This window comes from Lethenteron reissneri, chromosome 54 (assembly GCF_015708825.2).
Source record: "Lethenteron reissneri isolate LAM-NWPU_2019-01 chromosome 54, ASM1570882v1, whole genome shotgun sequence".
In the NCBI taxonomy this organism is placed as follows: Eukaryota; Metazoa; Chordata; class Hyperoartia; order Petromyzontiformes; family Petromyzontidae; genus Lethenteron; species Lethenteron reissneri.
The window spans coordinates 3636482-3655456 of record NC_083832.1 but is presented as its reverse complement, the minus strand read 5'-3'; the positions used below and the strand labels follow the sequence as shown (position 1 = coordinate 3655456).

The following is an 18975-nucleotide window of genomic DNA, read 5'->3' as shown; positions in this document are numbered from 1 at the left end:
TTGGTGGAGGTAGTGGGGCAGGGTGAGTGGCAGGTTGGTGGAGGTCGTGGGGCAGGGTGAGTGACAGGTTGGTGGAGGTCGTGGGGCAGGGTGAGTGACAGGTTGGTGGAGGTGGTGGGGCAGGGTGAGTGACAGGTTGGTGGAGGTAGTGGGGCAGGGTGAGTGACAGGTTGGTGGAGGTCGTGGGGCAGGGTGAGTGGCAGGTTGGTGGAGGTCGTGGGGCAGGGTGAGTGACAGGTTGTTGGAGGTCGTGGGGCAGGGTGAGTGACAGGTTGGTGGAGGTGGTGGGGCAGGGTGAGTGACAGGTTGGTGGAGGTCGTGGGGCAGGGTGAGTGACAGGTTGGTGGAGGTCGTGGGGCAGGGTGAGTGGCAGGTTGGTGGAGGTCGTGGGGCAGGGTGAGTGACAGGTTGGTGGAGGTCGTGGGGCAGGGTGAGTGGCAGGTTGGTGGAGGTCGTGGGGCGGGGTGAGTGGCAGGTTGGTGGAGGTCGTGGGGCAGGGTGAGTGGCAGGTTGGTGGAGGTCGTGGGGCAGGGTGAGTGGCAGGTTGGTGGAGGTCGTGGGGCGGGGTGAGTGGCAGGTTGTTGGAGGTCGTGGGGCGGGGTGAGTGACAGGTTGGTGGAGGTCGTGGGGCAGGGTGAGTGGCAGGTTGGTGGAGGTCGTGGGGCAGGGTGAGTGACAGGTTGGTGGAGGTGGTGGGGCAGGGTGAGTGACAGGTTGGTGGGGGTCGTGGGGCGGGGTGAGTGGCAGGTTGGTGGAGGTCGTGGGGCAGGGTGAGTGACAGGTTGGTGGAGGTCGTGGGGCAGGGTGAGTGACAGGTTGGTGGAGGTCGTGGGGCAGGGTGAGTGGCAGGTTGGTGGAGGTCGTGGGGCAGGGTGAGTGGCAGGTTGGTGGAGGTCGTGGGGCAGGGTGAGTGGCAGGTTGGTGGAGGTCGTGGGGCGGGGTGAGTGGCAGGTTGGTGGAGGTGGTGGGGCAGGGTGAGTGACAGGTTGGTGGAGGTAGTGGGGCAGGGTGAGTGACAGGTTGGTGGAGGTCGTGGGGCGGGGTGAGTGACAGGTTGGTGGAGGTAGTGGGGCAGGGTGAGTGACAGGTTGGTGGAGGTAGTGGGGCGGGGTGAGTGACAGGTTGGTGGAGGTCGTGGGGCAAGGTGAGTGGCAGGTTGGTGGAGGTAGTGGGGCAGGGTGAGTGGCAGGTTGGTGGGGGTCGTGGGGCAGGGTGAGTGACAGGTTGGTGGAGGTGGTGGGGCAGGGTGAGTGGCAGGTTGGTGGGGGTAGTGGGGCAGGGTGAGTGGCAGGTTGGTGGAGGTAGTGGGGCAGGGTGAGTGGCAGGTTGGTGGAGGTAGTGGGGAGGGGTGAGTGGCAGGTTGGTGGAGGTGGTGGGGCAGGGTGAGTGGCAGGTTGGTGGAGGTGGTGGGGCAGGGTGAGTGACAGGTTGGTGGGGGTAGTGGGGCAGGGTGAGTGGCAGGTTGGTGGGGGTAGTGGGGCAGGGTGAGTGACAGGTTGGTGGAGGTCGTGGGGCAGGGTGAGTGGCAGGTTGGTGGAGGTAGTGGGGAGGGGTGAGTGGCAGGTTGGTGGAGGTCGTGGGGCAGGGTGAGTGGCAGGTTGGTGGGGGTCGTGGGGCAGGGTGAGTGGCAGGTTGGTGGAGGTCGTGGGGCGGGGTGAGTGGCAGGTTGGTGGGGGTCGTGGGGCAGGGTGAGTGGCAGGTTGGTGGAGGTAGTGGGGCAGGGTGAGTGACAGGTTGGTGGGGGTCGTGGGGCAGGGTGAGTGACAGGTTGGTGGAGGTAGTGGGGCAGGGTGAGTGACAGGTTGGTGGAGGTCGTGGGGCGGGGTGAGTGGCAGGTTGGTGGGGGTCGTGGGGCAGGGTGAGTGACAGGTTGGTGGAGGTAGTGGGGCAGGGTGAGTGACAGGTTGGTGGGGGTCGTGGGGCAGGGTGAGTGGTAGGTTGGTGGGGGTCGTGGGGCAGGGTGAGTGGCAGGTTGGTGGAGGTCGTGGGGCAGGGTGAGTGACAGGTTGGTGGAGGTCGTGGGGCAGGGTGAGTGACAGGTTGGTGGAGGTAGTGGGGCAGGGTGAGTGACAGGTTGGTGGAGGTCGTGGGGCAGGGTGAGTGACAGGTTGGTGGAGGTCGTGGGGCAGGGTGAGTGGCAGGTTGGTGGAGGTAGTGGGGCAGGGTGAGTGACAGGTTGGTGGAGGTCGTGGGGCAGGGTGAGTGGCAGGTTGGTGGGGGTCGTGGGGCAGGGTGAGTGGCAGGTTGGTGGGGGTAGTGGGGCAGGGTGAGTGACAGGTTGGTGGAGGTCGTGGGGCAGGGTGAGTGGCAGGTTGGTGGAGGTAGTGGGGCAGGGTGAGTGACAGGTTGGTGGGGGTAGTGGGGCAGGGTGAGTGACAGGTTGGTGGAGGTGGTGGGGCAGGGTGAGTGGCAGGTTGGTGGGGGTAGTGGGGCAGGGTGAGTGGCAGGTTGGTGGGGGTAGTGGGGCAGGGTGAGTGGCAGGTTGGTGGAGGTAGTGGGGAGGGGTGAGTGGCAGGTTGGTGGAGGTCGTGGGGCAGGGTGAGTGGCAGGTTGGTGGAGGTCGTGGGGCAGGGTGAGTGGCAGGTTGGTGGAGGTCGTGGGGCAGGGTGAGTGACAGGTTGGTGGAGGTCGTGGGGCAGGGTGAGTGACAGGTTGGTGGAGGTAGTGGGGCAGGGTGAGTGACAGGTTGGTGGAGGTCGTGGGGCAGGGTGAGTGACAGGTTGGTGGAGGTCGTGGGGCAGGGTGAGTGACAGGTTGGTAGAGGTCGTGGGGCAGGGTGAGTGGCAGGTTGGTGGGGGTCGTGGGGCAGGGTGAGTGGCAGGTTGGTGGGGGTAGTGGGGCAGGGTGAGTGACAGGTTGGTGGAGGTAGTGGGGCAGGGTGAGTGACAGGTTGGTGGAGGTAGTGGGGCAGGGTGAGTGGCAGGTTGGTGGAGGTAGTGGGGCAGGGTGAGTGACAGGTTGGTGGGGGTAGTGGGGCAGGGTGAGTGGCAGGTTGGTGGAGGTAGTGGGGCAGGGTGAGTGGCAGGTTGGTGGGGGTCGTGGGGCAGGGTGAGTGACAGGTTGGTGGGGGTAGTGGGGCAGGGTGAGTGACAGGTTTGTGGGGGTAGTGGGGCAGGGTGAGTGACAGGTTGGTGGGTGTCGTGGGGCCGGGTGAGTGACAGGTTGGTGGGGGTAGTGGGGCAGGGTGAGTGACAGGTTGGTGGGGGTAGTGGGGCAGGGTGAGTGACAGGTTGGTGGAGGTAGTGGGGCAGGGTGAGTGGCAGGTTGGTGGGGGTAGTGGGGCAGGGTGAGTGGCAGGTTGGTGGGGGTCGTAGGGCAGGGTGAGTGGCAGGTTGGTGGGGGTAGTGGGGCAGGGTGAGTGACAGGTTGGTGGGGGTCGTGGGGCAGGGTGAGTGGCAGGTTGGTGGAGGTCGTGGGCAGGGTGAGTGGCAGGTTGGTGGGGGTCGTGGGGCAGGGTGAATGGCAGGTTGGTGGAGGTCGTGGGGCGGGGTGAGTGACAGGTTGGTGGAGGTCGTGGGGCAGGGTGAGTGACAGGTTGGTGGGGGTCGTGGGGCAGGGTGAGTGGCAGGTTGGTGGGGGTCGTGAGGCAGGGTGAGTGGCAGGTTGGTGGAGGTCGTGGGGCAGGGTGAGTGGCAGGTTGGTGGAGGTCGTGGGGCGGGGTGAGTGACAGGTTGGTGGAGGTAGTGGGGCAGGGTGAGTGACAGGTTGGTGGAGGTCGTGGGGCAGGGTGAGTGACAGGTTGGTGGAGGTCGTGGGGCAGGGTGAGTGACAGGTTGGTGGAGGTCGTGGGGCAGGGTGAGTGGCAGGTTGGTGGAGGTCGTGGGGCAGGGTGAGTGGCAGGTTGGTGGGGGTCGTGGGGCAGGGTGAGTGACAGGTTGGTGGAGGTAGTGGGGCAGGGTGAGTGGCAGGTTGGTGGAGGTCGTGGGGCAGGGTGAGTGACAGGTTGGTGGAGGTAGTGGGGCAGGATGAGTGACAGGTTCGTGGAGGTGGTGGGGCAGGGTGAGTGACAGGTTGGTGGAGGTCGTGGGGCGGGGTGAGTGACAGGTTGGTGGAGGTAGTGGGGCAGGGTGAGTGGCAGGTTGGTGGGGGTCGTGGGGCAGGGTGAGTGACAGGTTGGTGGAGGTCGTGGGGCGGGGTGAGTGACAGGTTGGTGGAGGTCGTGGGGCGGGGTGAGTGACAGGTTGGTGGAGGTCGTGGGGCGGGGTGAGTGGCAGGTTGGTGGGGGGTCGTGGGGCAGGGTGAGTGGCAGGTTGGTGGAAGTCGTGGGGCGGGGTGAGTGACAGGTTGGTGGAGGTAGTGGGGCAGGGTGAGTGACAGGTTGGTGGAGGTCGTGGGGCGGGGTGAGTGACAGGTTGGTGGAGGTAGTGGGGCAGGGTGAGTGGCAGGTTGGTGGAGGTAGTGGGGCAGGGTGAGTGACAGGTTGGTGGAGGTGGTGGGGCAGGGTGAGTGACAGGTTGGTGGAGGTCGTGGGCGGGGTGAGTGACAGGTTGGTGGAGGTAGTGGGGCAGGGTGAGTGACAGGTTGGTGGAGGTCGTGGGGCGGGGTGAGTGACAGGTTGGTGGAAGTCGTGGGGCGGGGTGCGTGACAGGTTGGTGGAGGTCGTGGGGCGGGGTGAGTGGACAGGTTGGTGGAGGTCGTGGGGCGGGGTGAGTGACAGGTTGGTGGAGGTCGTGGGGCGGGGTGAGTGACAGGTTGGTGGAGGTCGTGGGGCGGGGTGAGTGACAGGTTGGTGGAGGTAGTGGGGCAGGGTGAGTGGCAGGTTGGTGGGGGTCGTGGGGCAGGGTGAGTGACAGGTTGGTGGAGGTCGTGGGGCGGGGTGAGTGGCAGGTTGGTGGGGGTCGTGGGGCGGGGTGAGTGACAGGTTGGTGGAGGTCGTGGGGCAGGGTGAGTGGCAGGTTGGTGGGGGTAGTGGGGCAGGGTGAGTGACAGGTTGGTGGAGGTAGTGGGGCAGGGTGAGTGACAGGTTGGTGGAGGTAGTGGGGCAGGGTGAGTGGCAGGTTGGTGGAGGTAGTGGGGCAGGGTGAGTGACAGGTTGGTGGGGGTAGTGGGGCAGGGTGAGTGGCAGGTTGGTGGAGGTAGTGGGGCAGGGTGAGTGGCAGGTTGGTGGGGGTCGTGGGGCAGGGTGAGTGACAGGTTGGTGGGGGTAGTGGGGCAGGGTGAGTGACAGGTTTGTGGGGGTAGTGGGGCAGGGTGAGTGACAGGTTGGTGGGTGTCGTGGGGCCGGGTGAGTGACAGGTTGGTGGGGGTAGTGGGTCAGGGTGAGTGACAGGTTGGTGGGGGTAGTGGGGCAGGGTGAGTGACAGGTTGGTGGAGGTAGTGGGGCAGGGTGAGTGGCAGGTTGGTGGGGGTAGTGGGGCAGGGTGAGTGGCAGGTTGGTGGGGGTCGTAGGGCAGGGTGAGTGGCAGGTTGGTGGGGGTAGTGGGGCAGGGTGAGTGACAGGTTGGTGGGGGTCGTGGGGCAGGGTGAGTGGCAGGTTGGTGGAGGTCGTGGGGCGGGGTGAGTGACAGGTTGGTGGAGGTCGTGGGGCAGGGTGAGTGACAGGTTGGTGGGGGTCGTGGGGCAGGGTGAGTGGCAGGTTGGTGGGGGTCGTGAGGCAGGGTGAGTGGCAGGTTGGTGGAGGTCGTGGGGCAGGGTGAGTGGCAGGTTGGTGGAGGTCGTGGGGCGGGGTGAGTGACAGGTTGGTGGAGGTAGTGGGGCAGGGTGAGTGACAGGTTGGTGGAGGTCGTGGGGCAGGGTGAGTGACAGGTTGGTGGAGGTCGTGGGGCAGGGTGAGTGACAGGTTGGTGGAGGTCGTGGGGCAGGGTGAGTGGCAGGTTGGTGGAGGTCGTGGGGCAGGGTGAGTGGCAGGTTGGTGGGGGTCGTGGGGCAGGGTGAGTGACAGGTTGGTGGAGGTAGTGGGGCAGGGTGAGTGGCAGGTTGGTGGAGGTCGTGGGGCAGGGTGAGTGACAGGTTGGTGGAGGTAGTGGGGCAGGATGAGTGACAGGTTGGTGGAGGTGGTGGGGCAGGGTGAGTGACAGGTTGGTGGAGGTCGTGGGGCGGGGTGAGTGACAGGTTGGTGGAGGTAGTGGGGCAGGGTGAGTGGCAGGTTGGTGGGGGTCGTGGGGCAGGGTGAGTAACAGGTTGGTGGAGGTCGTGGGGCGGGGTGAGTGACAGGTTGGTGGAGGTCGTGGGGCGGGGTGAGTGACAGGTTGGTGGAGGTCGTGGGGCGGGGTGAGTGGCAGGTTGGTGGGGGTCGTGGGGCAGGGTGAGTGGCAGGTTGGTGGAAGTCGTGGGGCGGGGTGAGTGACAGGTTGGTGGAGGTAGTGGGGCAGGGTGAGTGACAGGTTGGTGGAGGTCGTGGGGCGGGGTGAGTGACAGGTTGGTGGAGGTAGTGTGGCAGGGTGAGTGGCAGGTTGGTGGAGGTAGTGGGGCAGGATGAGTGACAGGTTGGTGGAGGTGGTGGGGCAGGGTGAGTGACAGGTTGGTGGAGGTCGTGGGGCGGGGTGAGTGACAGGTTGGTGGAGGTAGTGGGGCAGGGTGAGTGACAGGTTGGTGGAGGTCGTGGGGCGGGGTGAGTGACAGGTTGGTGGAAGTCGTGGGGCGGGGTGAGTGACAGGTTGGTGGAGGTCGTGGGGCGGGGTGAGTGGCAGGTTGGTGGGGGTCGTGGGGCGGGGTGAGTGACAGGTTGGTGGAGGTCGTGGGGCGGGGTGAGTGACAGGTTGGTGGAGGTCGTGGGGCGGGGTGAGTGACAGGTTGGTGGAGGTAGTGGGGCAGGGTGAGTGGCAGGTTGGTGGGGGTCGTGGGGCAGGGTGAGTGACAGGTTGGTGGAGGTCGTGGGGCAGGGTGAGTGGCAGGTTGGTGGGGGTCGTGGGGCAGGGTGAGTGACAGGTTGGTGGAGGTCGTGGGGCGGGGTGAGTGGCAGGTTGGTGGAGGTCGTGGGGCAGGGTGAGTGGCAGGTTGGTGGAGGTCGTGGGGCGGGGTGAGTGGCAGGTTGGTGGAGGTCGTGGGGCAGGGTGAGTGGCAGGTTGGTGGAGGTAGTGGGGAGGGGTGAGTGGCAGGTTGGTGGAGCTAGTGGGGAGGGGTGAGTGGCAGGTTGGTGGAGGTCGTGGGGCAGGGTGAGTGGCAGGTTGGTGGAGGTCGTGGGGCAGGGTGAGTGACAGGTTGGTGGAGGTAGTGGGGAGGGGTGAGTGGCAGGTTGGTGGAGGTCGTGGGGCGGGGTGAGTGACAGGTTGGTGGAGGTAGTGGGGAGGGGTGAGTGGCAGGTTGGTGGAGGTCGTGGGGCAGGGTGAGTGGCAGGTTGGTGGAGGTCGTGGGGCAGGGTGAGTGACAGGTTGGTGGAGGTAGTGGGGAGGGGTGAGTGGCAGGTTGGTGGAGGTCGTGGGGCAGGGTGAGTGACAGGTTGGTGGAGGTGGTGGGGCAGGGTGAGTGACAGGTTGGTGGAGGTAGTGGGGCAGGGTGAGTGACAGGTTGGTGGAGGTCGTGGGGCAGGGTGAGTGGCAGGTTGGTGGAGGTCGTGGGGCAGGGTGAGTGACAGGTTGTTGGAGGTCGTGGGGCAGGGTGAGTGACAGGTTGGTGGAGGTGGTGGGGCAGGGTGAGTGACAGGTTGGTGGAGGTCGTGGGGCAGGGTGAGTGACAGGTTGGTGGAGGTCGTGGGGCAGGGTGAGTGGCAGGTTGGTGGAGGTCGTGGGGCAGGGTGAGTGACAGGTTGGTGGAGGTGGTGGGGCAGGGTGAGTGACAGGTTGGTGGAGGTCGTGGGGCAGGGTGAGTGACAGGTTGGTGGAGGTCGTGGGGCAGGGTGAGTGGCAGGTTGGTGGAGGTCGTGGGGCAGGGTGAGTGACAGGTTGGTGGAGGTCGTGGGGCAGGGTGAGTGACAGGTTGTTGGAGGTCGTGGGGCGGGGTGAGTGACAGGTTGGTGGAGGTAGTGGGGCAAGGTGAGTGGCAGGTTGGTGGAGGTCGTGGGGCAGGGTGAGTGACAGGTTGTTGGAGGTCGTGGGGCGGGGTGAGTGACAGGTTGGTGGAGGTAGTGGGGCAAGGTGAGTGACAGGTTGGTGGAGGTCGTGGGGCAGGGTGAGTGGCAGGTTGGTGGAGGTCGTGGGGCAGGGTGAGTGACAGGTTGGTGGAGGTGGTGGGGCAGGGTGAGTGACAGGTTGGTGCAGGTCGTGGGGCAGGGTGAGTGACAGGTTGGTGGAGGTCGTGGGGCAGGGTGAGTGGCAGGTTGGTGGAGGTCGTGGGGCAGGGTGAGTGGCAGGTTGGTGGAGGTCGTGGGGCAGGGTGAGTGGCAGGTTGGTGGAGGTCGTGGGGCAGGGTGAGTGACAGGTTGGTGGAGGTCGTGGGGCAGGGTGAGTGACAGGTTGGTGGAGGTCGTGGGGCAGGGTGAGTGGCAGGTTGGTGGAGGTCGTGGGGCAGGGTGAGTGACAGGTTGGTGGAGGTCGTGGGGCAGGGTGAGTGGCAGGTTGGTGGAGGTCGTGGGGCGGGGTGAGTGGCAGGTTGGTGGAGGTGGTGGGGCAGGGTGAGTGACAGGTTGGTGGGGGTCGTGGGGCGGGGTGAGTGGCAGGTTGGTGGGGGTCGTGGGGCAGGGTGAGTGACAGGTTGGTGGAGGTCGTGGGGCGGGGTGAGTGACAGGTTGGTGGAGGTCGTGGGGCAGGGTGAGTGACAGGTTGGTGGAGGTCGTGGGGCGGGGTGAGTGACAGGTTGGTGGAGGTAGTGGGGCAGGGTGAGTGACAGGTTGGTGGAGGTCGTGGGGCGGGGTGAGTGACAGGTTGGTGGAGGTAGTGGGGCAGGGTGAGTGACAGGTTGGTGGAGGTAGTGGGGCGGGGTGAGTGACAGGTTGGTGGAGGTCGTGGGGCAGGGTGAGTGGCAGGTTGGTGGAGGTAGTGGGGCAGGGTGAGTGACAGGTTGGTGGAGGTCCTGGGGCAGGGTGAGTGGCAGGTTGGTGGAGGTCGTGGGGCAGGGTGAGTGACAGGTTGGTGGAGGGCAATTTTACCTTCAGATGATAAACATTTTTGAGCATCACCACTGCGCCGTGCCGCCCCCGTGACTCCCTTTGCCCAGGTGACGCTTTGGGCCCAGCGCGGCGTGTTCGACACGGTGTCCGAGGTGGAAGGAGTGGAGGTGCAGGGACTGCAGACGGAACGCCTCTCGCTCAGCAGCCATCACCTGCCCAGCCTCAATGTGCAGCTGCGAGCGGTCACCTACACCAACACGGCATACTTGCCCGGCACGGCCTGAGACGGGTACGGCGTTAGCTTGCGTCTTGCTCTCACTCTCGACACGTGTCGCACCTTTAAACTTTCAACTGAACTCCTGGGGATGGTGTTACTCCCACGGTGAAACTGTACGTCACGTCGCACATGCAATAATGTATCACCTCAGATTCGGGAGAATTGTATGCGACCATTAGCGCGGATAGAACAAACGAGGGGGCAATACGGGACGACGGAAACGAAACAAAGGTCGTGGATTAACCAACGAAACCGTGACCCTTAATTGTGTAACGGTGTCCAGCACGATCCCACGTGCAGACCCATGCCGCGTTCCCACGGCCACCGACAAGCAAGCTCACCGGCCTTCCACTGGTCCTGGGCGATTTCAGAACGGCTCAAATCTTGTCACATCGCGTCGTCCAATATTACAATGAAGATTTGTAAAGTAGGGTTGAAGAGAGGCTCCCAGTGGATTAGGCCATGCTAAATAAGAGACAGGCACAGAGAGACAGACGCGGAGAGACAAACGCATCGACACGGTGTCACCCTCCTTTTTCTTCCACACCACCATTCCACTCTTTTCCCTATTGCTGCCCCCCCCCCCCGTCCCACTCCCTTAGTGCTCATGAGGAGTGGGAGCCACAAAGCAGAGATCCCGATCCGCGTGGCGCACCCGGAGATTCCGCGCCTCTACGACGGCGGCGCTGGTGAGCGGCGTTGGAGCGTGAAGACTCTCAGCCATAGGCAGACCCAGTCACTGGCACCATCAGGACCAGCCTCGGTGGACCAAGTTCACCTTGTTGAACTGACAATCCTGAAGTTACGGTACTTCCCGAAATCCATGTGGCTTATGGCGCATTGGGACCGACGGATGAAATGTGCCTTACAAATGTTAAATATTATTACATTATGGGATTTTTTTTAAAGTTATACCACTTGACGGGAGTTGTCAGTGGCCGTGAATCCGGTGCGCTGCGCTACGAGCCCGGCGACCCGAGATCTATTCCCGCTCACGGCCACCAACAGTGACGAACATCTGAACCGGGCCTGGTACCTCCCATATGTTGACTCGGCCTAAAATGAGTATCTCGTGCAATGTGTTAACGTCGCCACTCAGGAAACAAAGGCAGCCGGGCGTGGTTCTGGCCACCTACCCCCTTGAGTGCCGTGCCGGCCTTCGTAGGTGCTCACTATTCGGAAGTTTTCGTCGTTGCGTTTAAATTACTTTCGTCATAAATGTGGGGAGCAGGCGACCTGACTCCTGGTGACAGCGAATGTCGTCCGTGAACGATGTCGGAACGCGTCCTGGGCCTCCCCGTAGTTTGGCTCGGCCTTCAACGAGTACCTTGTGCGACTTGTGATTATCAGCGCCGAGGAGAAAAATGTGGCCGGGTGTGGTTCTGGCCAAACCAGCCACTCGTGCGCCATTAATGGGTGTTCACCAACAGCACTGGCCGCACGGGGGGTCGTGACCTTTATTATTGTGACCGCGCGCGACCAGATGGTGACATCGGCAAACTCGTCACGGTGGTGACCAAGACTTTCCTGCGCTACGACAAGCTGAGGGGACTCATCCGCAGCATCCGCCAATTCTACCCCAACGTCACCATCATCGTGGCGGACGACTCGGACAAGACCGAGATGGTGCAGGAGCCGCGCGTGGAGCAGTACATCATGCCCTTCGGAAAGGTGGGCAGTGGCTCTGAAATCCACGTGGAGACGCAGGCTGAGAGCTTTCACCATTTATTTTTATAATAAAAATAAAACATAATAAAATAATTCTCACGACGTTTCGGCCACAACGCAAGCAGCCGTCCTCAGGTGAAGAACAGGTCTGTCAGAAAGACAGCGTCTGAATGAACACCACCAGGCTTGGCAGCGTATATTTAAGCTGGGTTGGAGGGGGAAGAGCGCCTTGACAAAGGAATTTGCATATCAAGAGGAATTTAGCATATTTATGGGAAATGCAGGTATGTGATTAGTACTACTTATGCCCGTGCATTATTCAGGATTAGCAGCATCAAAAGGAGGGGATATATACGCTGCCAAGCCTGGTGGTGTTCATTCAGACGCTGTCTTTCTGACAGACCTGTTCTTCACCTGAGGACGGCTGCTTGCGTTGTGGCCGAAACGTCGTGAGAATTATTTTATTATGTTAATTTTTATTATTTTATTATTTCCATTCTACGTGACTTTACCGAAAGAACCAAGAAGATGAATCCCTGCAGTCACGAAAGCTTTAAATCGAAATCGTAACTAACTGTCGCGACCTTGAAAGTGCTTGCCTCCATAGATCGTGCTTGTTTACGTATGCAGGCACTTACCATGGTTGGTCATCCTCGGTGCACTGGCGTCTTGTGACTAGTCACGTGACTAAATTATCGGAACGTATATGTTTACTCGGCCAATATTCATCATAGATTTTTGGGTTAGGCTAGGAAATGATCCTGTCCAATTGTGTTATGTAAACCTCCACCACCAAATGCATCCAAACAAATTAAATTGTCACGCGCGCACGCGAGCGTTAAACACGCCAATTACAGTTCCAGCTCATACACGGGGGAAGGTAACTAACGATGCTCACACCCAGATGTAGCAGCGACCAGGTACGCACGTCTCGTTTAAAACTGCATCAAAAATCATCAGGATATAAGATCCAGGTAGTCGAAATGAAATTCATGAACGAAGAGTGGCCGACGTTTTTGCGCAAGTGAATGACCAAATTAAAGCAACAGACGAGAGACTTGACTCAGTTGCATAAATCGTCATCGACCGGACTAAGACTAGGACTCAAATAAACACAATGTTGACTTAACACTGCCCTCTTGTACCCGATCAGTACGGCCAGAATGTTAGGTCTCGCGTGATCGTACAAAATTAACCCACGGGCCATAGGCCCCCCCGCCTTCAATGTGACGCTCTACTGCCTGCAGCCCATCCAGAGGGCCTCACACAGCAGATGGCTTCGCGTGTTCCCCTGCTCGCTCCGCTCAGGGCTGGTTCGCCGGGAGGAACTTGGCGATCTCCCAGGTGACCACCAAGTACCTGCTGTGGGTGGACGATGACTTCCTGTTCACGGAGGGCACGAGCTTGGAGCGCATGGTGGAGGTGCTGGACAAGACGCTGTTCGACGTCGTGAGTTTTCCTCTCGTGCCTTGATTGCCACGCGCGAAAAATCGTTATCTTAATAATCATCAGCGCAATCGAGTGGCGTGCGTGGTACTGCCGCTGAGCCACTATTCCATATTCGCAGTGTGACACAGTGTGACGCTGTGCGACACGGTTTGACGCTGTGTGATACAATGTGATACTGTGCGACGCGGTGTAATGCTGTGCGACTCGGTGTGACACAGTGATGCTGCGTGACACAGTGTGACGCTGTGCAACACGCTGTGGCATGGTGTGACACGGTGTGACGCTGTGTGACATGGGGTGATACTGTATGGCAAGGTGTGATGCTTGATGCTGTGTGAAACGGTATGATTCTGTGTGACACGGTGTGACACGGTGTGACACGGTGTGACGCGGTGTAACATGGTGTGACGCTGTGTGATGTGATGCTGCGTGACACAGTGTGACATTGTGTGACGCGGTGTGACGCCGTGGGACACGGTATGGCACTGTGTGACACTGTGCGACATGGTGTGACGCTGTGACATGGTATGACGCAGTGACACTGTGACATGGTGTGACGCTGTGCGACACGGTGTGAGGCTATTTGACGCCGTATGACACTGTGCAACACTGTGACGCAGTGTGATGCTGTCACGTGGTGTGACGGTGTGACACTGTGACGCAGTGTGACGCTGTGCGCTGCCAGGGCCACCCTGAGCCCCACTGCCTAGGCTCGGTGAGGCCTGCTGCATTGAAGCCTCTTAATATCCTGTCTGGGTGCATAAAACACTTAAAATTACTGAATAACTTTTGCGTTGACGTAAGCATGTTAACAGAAGTAAAATCAAGGAAAGTTGTGGAATTCTGGTTAATCAAATGAAGATGGCATTAAAGCCTTTTCCAGAAATACTTCAGCATGGCCAACTTGCTTATTATTATACTTGGGTAATATTAAGATTTTACAGCACTGGGTACAGGGAGATCCAGCACCGGTTCAGATATCACTTGCCACTGATAACAAAATAACAGCCTTGGCAAGGAACTGAACTCGGGGTGCGTTGGTAAACCACTGGGTGAGTGCTCCAATACTGGACGTGGGGAGCGGTAGTGTAGCGGTCGATTGACGTTTCGGTCCTTTGGGTCCCGTGCTCAGCATCTGGACATCTGTGAGAACGAGCCTCCTGGCTTATCGGCATTCCTGCAGGATTAAATAAAGATGATCATCATTAAATTTCGAGTTAAAGGCTTTCGTGACTGCAGGGATTCATCTTCTTGGTTCTTTCGGTAAAGTCACGTATAATGGAAATAAAAGAATAATAACAATAAAACATAATAAAACATAATAAAATAAAATATTTTATTATGTTTTATTGTTGCTATTTTATTATTTCCATTCTACGTGACTTTAACCGAAAGAACCAAGAAGATGATCATCATTCTGCACTCCGTGAAAGCAAAACTCTCTCCGGCGCCAGGTGGGTGGCAAAGTCGCCAACAACGCGTTCCAGCACAAGCTGAAGGTGGTGGCGGGCAGCCCCGAGGAGGGCGACTGCCTCTTCCGCCTCTCGGGCTCCTACCAGCAGCTGGACGGCTTCCCCAGCTGCGACATCGTGGACGTCGTGGTCAACTTCTTCATGGCTCGCACCACGAGCGTGCGCGCTGTTGGGTTCGACCCCCAGTTCAGCCGCGTGGGCCACACGGGTACCAGCCGCACCCGCGCCACGCACGCCCACCGCACGATTACGGGGCCGTCCATAAATGACGTCACGCACCTACAGGGGGGGGGGGGGGTCAGACATTTGTGACGATGTGTGAGAAACGTGACGTCACATCAAAATGCGCAAATTTAAATAAATATAGACAACACGTTCTACTTAATTAAATCGACTTTTTAATAAATGTTTCTCCTACAACATCAGAGTGCAGCGCCACATTAAATACGCACTACAATGACAATAGTTTAAAGCGATTGAAGCATCTTTTATTTTTTTTCGGGGGGGGGGGGGGGGGGCAGAGCTTTGTGACGTCATATTGGAGGGAGGGTATGACTTTTTGTGACGCCGTGTGACGAAGGGGGGGGGGGGGGGGCAGGTCAAAAATCGCGTGACGTCATTTATGGACGGCCCCTACCAGTTTCAACGCCGCTTTTTCAGGAGGCTCCTTTGGAGTTACCACGGGCGACGATGCGATGCTTCCCCAGTCACTAATTAGCGGTGTAATATTTCATACTTGGTCCACGATACCAGCACGCAATGGCCTCCTGTTCTTCAAATAACGTCACGGGATATTTACCCCCATCCACTGTGAAACGTAGGCTTTAAGGAAAGCTGTCAATGTGAGACTAGGCTCTAAGGAAAGCTGTCTCGGGTGTGGACCAATCAACTTCAAGGACAGTGCATATCATTATCATCATCAGAGTTGTTTCTTTTTGTTTGCATTTTGACTGCTTGTGTTGTGGTTATTGCAAACATGATGCCTTGTATAAAGGTGTCAGTTTTGTACCAGTTGAAAGGGTAAAAACCTATTACTATAAGTCACCTACAACTTATTGAATAGGGATCACACACAGCAGCATGTACCGAAGCACCGTGCCAGCCTCAACTCAACTCCACGATTTCACAATTCCGACGATCCATTCAGGGAATCGCGACTCCCGGCCAGGCACCCGCAATAGCGCAATTCTCTGCTGGGTGCTTTTCCTTCCTGAGTGTGTGATATTTTTAAATCCTTTATATTAAGTTCGCTTGCTTGCTTGCGTGCTTGCTTGCTTGCTTACGACCGTGCAAATCTTTCGGTCGTTTTTTAACCCACTTCCCGTGATCCAACCGAGCTGACATTTTGCACACAGACTCGTTGTGCGAGACAATTCATGTTCGTGAAAATTTTTTCCTAAATTTTACACTGTTTAGGGAAAACAAATTAAATATTTAATTACCAATTGCTTAATACTGGCAGACAATCATCTGACCCATAGGTGGCAGCTATCTCAAGCCAGAGGACGAGAGGACTCTAGCCGCCACGCATATAAAGGATTTAGAGTGAAAAACTTTGTTTTTACGGGTTATACTTATTATTAAATCATTTATATTAAGTTCACTTGCTTGCTTGCTTACGACCGTGCAAATCTTTCGGTCGTTTTTTAACCCACTTCCCGTGATCCAATCGAGCTGACATTTTGCACACAGACTCGTTGTGCGTGACAATGTATTTTCGTGAAATTTTTTTTACAAAATTTTACACCTTTTAGGAATTTTTTTTTATATTTAATTACCAATTGCTTAATGGTGGCAGACAATCATCTGACCCATAGGTGGCAGCCATCTCAAGCCAGAGGACGAGAGGACTCTAGCCGCCCGTTTCAAAGACCAATGTGGGCTGGGTTGTGGCCCATTGAACACGCATATAAAAGATTTATAGTGAAAAACTTTCTTTTTACGGGTTAATTTTTTGAACCCCTCACAGAGTTTTTTATCGACGGGCTGGGCAAGCTGCGCGTCGCCACGTGCAGCGACGTCTCCATCGGACACGCAGCCAAGATGCCCGGATCCCAGCAGAAGTACAACAAGTTCCGCCGAGCGCCGGACGCCCACAGTCGCACGGTGCGCGCTCTCTTCTTCAAGAACCACCTCAAGTGTTACGACTTGTAGCCACGTTCACTGCTGGCAGCACTGGATGTTAGGAATCCAAGGATGGGGTTGCTGCCTTATTATCCACAGGAGACCGATCCCAAGGTCAAATAATTTCACCAGATCTCGGTACGATTCAAATCCGAACATGTCGATTCCCAGGACTGTCTGGGTCAGACCCAGACAGGTGGCTACCCTGTAGCCAAGAACCTCACATGGTTGGTGGGACTTGATTTGTACCGTGACCTGGTGCCGGTATCGTGTTGTGTTGTGTTGAACTCCGTTGCAGTGCACGGCATAGACTTGGGCTGAGAGACATGTTTGGGTTTGGTCTGCAGTGGCCTAGGGTGCACATGGGGCTATAGGTCAGGGCCAGATTAAGGTCCTTCTAGGCCTTCAGTGATAACTGTCCACAGTTGCTGCTGCCCCATGTTACGACTACCGCCGCTGTCATTCGCTTGTTTCACGCCTACTTTGGTCCTGCCGCTGGGCAGATGTCGTTACTGCTGATACGTTCATTATTTAGTCTGTGCCCTCATCCGATGGGAGTCTGCCGTGTGCCGCAGATAGGCAGATCTCATTTGAAATGATTGAGAAGAAAAACAAGGTAAACTTTCAAATATTGAGCGAAAAATGTTCAACAATGTTTTACTATCATTATCATCATATGACGCAGCTTTATAATAATGCTGTTCATTTTCATCAATATCAATTTCAATGTCCTGACAGGACGACCGCATGGCGAGTGCCATATTGATTTACTTTTTCATTAAAGCTTAAAGATGTTTGACTTATTTTCGGTGTAATATGCCTCACGAGTCACCGATTTTCTACCACCCCAAAGAAATTGCAACGAGCAGCCATTCGAATATATTTATTCAAGAAGATATCTTGGTTACATTTTTTTATCATACAAACAAAAAAAGTCAACATCGTTTTTCGTAGGCCCTTTAGTTTATTGGATAATACCGCCCTGGGCGAGGTTTGCAGGCTTGGATCGCGGTTCATCATTATCAGGGACTTGAACTTGTCACTTGAAGCACAATCGTTGTGAAAACGGTCTCGTGATTTATTTTTGTTGTGTCGAAAGTGATTGTCGACAGCAATGGTGTGAATGTGTGTACGAGACTGCTTGCGGCGTGGACGTTATTGCCTGCATCAGTCACGGCTGCTGCAATGCGTTCCCTCCAGCCATTTACACGCGTGGCAACGTTAACACGCGTGTTTGTTTTATCGATGGATGCAGTACTTTAAATACAAGGTGTGCTTTTGTTGACTCAGGTTAGAACTCAAGAGACCAGGATACATTTTATTTGCAAGAGTAACCCGGAGCATTAGTCTGCCGGCAGGGGGCGATGATTGCTACTGCTGCGATCCCAGTTTAGCAATTTGCAATGGCTTTTTTGGAATTTGGCAAATTAACCTTATGGCGGGACCCCGGGGTCCCGAATAAATGGAAGTCAAAATCGTAATTAATTAAATTTTGCCGACTCCGTCCCACCGCGCACATAAACGCCGCGACCCACCTGGTGCAGATCATTCTGTTGTCATGTCGTCCAAGCACAGTGAGGACGAATGCGCAGAAGAGCTGAACTAGCGAATGCACTCCATGCTCGGGTATGGGCAGGATCATAAGTCTTATGCAAAGCTGATCAAACTGCCTACACGACTCAAGTCCTTTATTTGTCGTAACGGGATGCATAATACAGTGAAATTGCTCTCTTCATTATTATGTGACCTACCAATGTCTGCAGCCAGGATCAATCGATTACAATCCTTTCACCTGCAGATATTTAACAGATGAGATGCGTTGCACCGTTTATTCCTCCTGTTTGATAATACTTCTCTTGTCCGTATGCATCTGTGCAAAGTTTGTTTTTGCGATTAAGCCATAGTCCCCACATACCGTTCGTATCAATAATAAGATTAGCGGCAACCCACTACTCTGTAGAGGAACATTGCTATAAACTCTTGTTGCAATATGAACAGCGCATTGAAAACGCGTACTATTTGATGTACTGTTTACAAAGCGTGTTCACAAATCCACACTGAGAAACACGATGATTGGTAGAGGGGTGTAAATATTTTTTTCGATAGTGTATTTAAATAGAGGTACGGCGGGTAAGTAGTTTTCAGTTTTAAAGGCATAGTTTAAAAGACAACACTTGCCACCATCCTTCAAATCCATTGGTGAAAAAGTCAAGTTTTGTTGACATTATGTTTATGCGAGAGCCGGGGACTGATGGGACCCCGGGGTCTCGCCATGAGGTTCAAATGTGAACTCAATGCCAATGTGCTGGGTTCAGAAACCAAACTCGCTTGGATTGGCTTCAGTATTTTCAGGTAGTACTGTACCGATCAAAACCTCAAGTCATAAACAATTAAACGGTATGCACTTCCCTGAAGTTTCTATCGATAATATATAATGTAACCAATATCCATGTTTTACTCTGGGAACTCGGGAAATTAACATGTATTTGATAGTAGAGTAGTTAAACTGCTGTAAGTGCAATCATTGAGAATGATCAAGTGTTTCAAAAAATAAGTAATTTTATCAAGTTGCCGTGGTGTTGTCGATTCACATCATACAAATAATAAAGTGCAGCTCACTGTGGCTTGTTTATAATCTTTCATTTCTGAAGATGTGCGCATCAGCCTCTTGGTCTGATGCGGTTGAGAGCGAGTGGTCAGCACCCGCTGCGTGTCAGGATAACACGTCTCCGAGCAGTAAACGTTGACAACATTGATCCAGGATGGCCCTCTGCTGTCAGAGCCGTGTTACTCCACTCGAGACGAAACTTTCAAAAGCCCAAGATGGTCGCGAATGTGCAGGCGTGCACCCTCCCAGTCGCTTTTCCATTTGAAGTATTTTCTAACGTACTCTATTTCCCCCCTTCCATCGTCTTTCTCCAAGCTCTTATAAATCACCTTGCTCGGTTTAAGAAATGGATTGACTATGGATCACAACTTCGACAGCGCTGTTTGTTGCTTGCCACGACTTTCTGGCCTTTGCTCAGCCAGTGTTAAAGCATCCTTCTTTAACACAGCGTAGT

General features: G+C 56.5%; 1 pseudogene; it reads left to right on the top strand.

Moving 5' to 3' along the window:
- Positions 1–18536, top strand: part of LOC133356403 (beta-1,4 N-acetylgalactosaminyltransferase 1-like) — a 40925-nt pseudogene extending 22389 nt beyond the window's left edge.
- The last annotated feature ends 439 nt before the right edge of the window (positions 18537–18975 follow it).